Source organism: Neopelma chrysocephalum, unplaced genomic scaffold (genome assembly GCF_003984885.1).
Source record: "Neopelma chrysocephalum unplaced genomic scaffold, ASM398488v2 Primary Assembly neopelma1_103b, whole genome shotgun sequence".
Lineage (NCBI taxonomy): Eukaryota > Metazoa > Chordata > Aves > Passeriformes > Pipridae > Neopelma > Neopelma chrysocephalum.
The window spans coordinates 2,177,398-2,179,966 of record NW_020897767.1 but is presented as its reverse complement, the minus strand read 5'-3'; the positions used below and the strand labels follow the sequence as shown (position 1 = coordinate 2,179,966).

The 2,569-nt window shown below is 46.6% G+C and overlaps 1 long non-coding RNA gene across 1 annotated transcript; it reads right to left on the bottom strand.

Annotated features, from left to right (window-relative positions):
• Window positions 1–1,605: 1,605 nt before the first annotated feature.
• Window positions 1,606–2,052, bottom strand: LOC113973604. The gene is made up of 2 exons (XR_003536273.1): window positions 1,871–2,052; window positions 1,606–1,719 (listed from the first exon to the last, which is right to left on the bottom strand). It is a non-coding gene; the product is annotated as an uncharacterized LOC113973604 (long non-coding RNA).
• Window positions 2,053–2,569: the final 517 nt, after the last annotated feature.

Genomic DNA, 2,569 nt, shown 5'->3' with positions numbered 1-2,569 from the left:
GTTTGCGGGGTCGGGGGGGTGGTTGGTGGCAGCCCCTGGTTTGTCTCTGGTGCCCGGCTATATTTGGGCAATGATTTGTTCAAATATATACGTCGGGATCTTGTTTTTCCGTGGCTTTTCTGGCTGGGAAGGCCAAATGTCTCCATCAGGTACCACTGGTGGTCTGACCTGACCATGTTTTCTGCTGGTTGCGTGTCAAAATGTCTGAAATAGGTTAAAAATGCGGTGGGTTTAAATGTCAAACTCAATCCTGGGCTCGAGGAAATGTTGGGAGAGGCCTTTGCAAGGATCCAGGAGTAAGAGTTGGGACATTAAGGCCAAGTTGGAATCGGAGTCCTCTCCACAAGTAGGATGTTTATATTAAAATTGCTGTTGTCTGCTTATTCCTGGGGCTTAATTACGTCCTCTGTAATTTCAGAAAGGCGGTTTGAGTGCTTTGGTTTGTTTTTGGTCAATTAAGTGCTGGATGCTGGGCCATGGAGTAGGCCATGGGTGTGTATTCCAGAGGGGCATCCCGGTTCCATGGTGGTCAGCAGGGAGTGTGTGTCATCCCTGGAGGATGCCCACAAGAAAGAGCTCTCCTGACGTGCTGTTGTGGCTCCCATTTCTAATTTGTACGTTCCTGTCTTGTGTGAAGCAGCAGTTTTGTGATCAGGCTGGGGAGAGTTTGCGAAATCCCTGATTTGGTGGGGTGGGAAGGACGGGAGGAAAACAGAGTTGGGTTGATATTTGACGATGTTGTGGTGGAGAACTGAAGGCAGCAGCCAGGGCTGTAGTTCTTTCTAATAGTTTGCCATGAGTTTTCTTTCTGCTCGTACTAATTTTGGGTTTAAACGTGAAAAGAACATCGATAATGGTCGTTAAACTCTCCAGACCCGTGTATAAAACCCTATCATTGGAACGTGGGACTCCCTTTTCAGTTTGTTACAGGCAGGGCTTGGGCAGCAAAAGCCTGTCCAAGAGTAGAGGGTGTAATTTCCTTTTTTATTTCATGACAGTGCTGCTTTTCTCAACCTGAGATCTCATTGATCTCCTTTCATCTGCCCATGGAAACCTGGAGCGGCTCCGGGATTATGCTCTCCGTGAATGTGGAGCTGCAGCTCTGCCCCCAACTTCCATGGCCTCCAGTGATGAGATACCTTAATTCTTGCAGGGATTTAACAATCTCTCTGTGTTTCAGAGTTTCAAATAGGTATGGTTTGGTTTAGTGTGGTTGCACAGTAAAATTCCCAGAATTCCAGCAGAATTCCGAAGCCAGGCAGGATAATTCAGGCTCTTCCCTTACTTTGAATCCTAGAGATAAAATTGCTGATAAACCTTCACTTCCATAGGCCTCCAGCTCCTGCAGCCAAGTTTGTGCTGGAAGGACAGAGGTGGATTTGGGAGGATTGGGGAGTGAAGGTCCCTCTGAAGGAGCCACTGGGTGGGACTGGGATTCTGGGTGGTGTTGGATGCAATTCCTGCATTTCTACAGGACCCACAAAGGGGTCTCAGGCTAACTTGGGGCTTCTGGCTGCTGTCACAGCCTTCCAAGAACTGAAGGAATTGAATTCCTCAACCTGTGCTAAGACAGACCGTGAATCATCAACAGCTACCACTCAAAGGCAACAGTTTCCTTTTATTTGGGTTTTTAAGCTCTTTTTGCTGCTGTTATCAGTAGGGATTTAGAACTGGTAATTGCTTGTAGGAAAACTTGGTGTGGATTTTCCAGTTCTTTACCTTCTGAGAGAAAATTAATCATTATTTTCCTGTATTCCTGATTAGACTCTGGGGCAGATTGTTTGGAATTAGCAAGGACCTTTAAAAATTGCTGTTTAGGCCTGACTTATATTTGTCTTCAGCAGTGTTTCCTTGGAGTTTGCTGCCTTACCTTCCTCCCTTTGGGGGTGGATGTGTTGGTGTTATTTGGACTGGGCAGGAGGATGTTTGAGGAGAATCTTTATGATGCAACACTTGGAATAATGGAACTTTTCTTATGGTCCTGGGGTTCTTTGGTTGTGGAGGGATCAGTCTTTCTTCCTGGTTAAAAAGCCCTGGAGATCTTGGCGTTAAGTCGCAGTGCCTTGGTTTTCAGTGGGTTATTTAATTCCCTTTTGTCAGGAGATTTATTTTTATTTTTCCTACTCTTAGCCCTCGCATGTGGCAGATGAGTGGCTGGAATACAGTCCATAACTCCAGCGTTGCTTTCTGGATCAGCAGCCAGTGCTTATCCTGGATGTTCCTCCTGGGAAGCAGCAGCCAGGTGGGAGGCCCCTCGTGCCCATCTGGAGCCCCACTAATGTCCCAGTGTCTCCATGGGCTTAAGGGGCCACGTGCACAAAGCACTTGAATCTCATCCCTTAATGGCCAGGGAGTCAAATTTGGAAACAGGCTGAGCTTCCTTTGCAAAAATCCTGTTAAAACTTCAGGAAAAACGGGGAATTCTGTGTGTTCTTTCGGGTTTCTTGGTTTGTTGGAGGGTTTAGTTTTGTGTTGTTGGTTTTTAAGGTCCCTCTGTCGGTTCCTATCCTGCCCCAGTGGAAGTGGAAATCACTTTGTGATCGTGGAAATCACTTTGTGATCGTGGAAA